The following is a 963-nucleotide window of genomic DNA, read 5'->3' as shown; positions in this document are numbered from 1 at the left end:
CCATATTCTTAGCAGCAGGTTGGGATGGAAGCAGATGGTGAAAATGCTAAAAAATGAGACAGATTCCATTTTGGCTTCTGAGACATTCTATTGAGCATTTTTGCTTTCCTGAGATTTCCAGGACATACAGGTATGTTTCTATTGAATTAGAACTGAATTTCCCTCTAGTTACAGCTCAGCATTTATTGAATTGTAAGGATCCTTATATTCAAGAGTTTATGTGCTGACTTCAGGTAAATCATAGATCTCTACGGCATCAGCCCTACTGCTGAGGTATTTTATGTTTGTTCTTTAAATTGCTTGCTCAAAGCAATACTTGTTTTTCAAATGCATAGTTGAATAAATAATCTCTCCAGCAGCTTTGCAGAATATTTTCCATATAAAGTGCTAAATCTGGCTATTGTGCTCAGCTTTCCAGTACACGTGGCTACTGATATGTATTTGCAGATTACTTCAAAATATCTACAAAATGCCATAATGTTATGTTAAGAAGCATTTAGATATGGTAGCCTAAACTGTACTTTTGGATCAAGGTATTAAAGCAAACAGCTTAACAGGTAAAATCTGAAAACATATCTGCACCTGGTTTTGAAGGCAGAATTGTTATTATTGGTACCATCATTTAAGTTGCTTTGAGATTGATAACCATAGATTGTATTGATTCTCTTGGGTCAACTCACACTGAAGTCAGTAAAAAGGGTATTTATTTGCTCTGAGTTCTTCAGAAACGAACCTGTGAAATTTAGAGCTGGTAAAATTGTTCATATTGGCTACTTATTTTACAAAAACCACAGATGTTTTACCTGTAGAAGAAACATTTATCAGTGTAACTGCTGAAACACTAAAATGGGGATACTTTCAGAGGCACAAATAGTAGTAGATGCAGTGCTCTTATTGAATTTCTCTTTATATATTCCTTTTAATAACATATTCTGCTCACATAGAGGGCAACCATGCTCAGAA

This window comes from Meleagris gallopavo, chromosome 1 (genome assembly GCF_000146605.3).
Source record: "Meleagris gallopavo isolate NT-WF06-2002-E0010 breed Aviagen turkey brand Nicholas breeding stock chromosome 1, Turkey_5.1, whole genome shotgun sequence".
In the NCBI taxonomy this organism is placed as follows: Eukaryota; Metazoa; Chordata; class Aves; order Galliformes; family Phasianidae; genus Meleagris; species Meleagris gallopavo.
The sequence above is the reverse complement of the archived record's forward strand: the minus strand, read 5'-3'. Positions refer to the sequence as shown.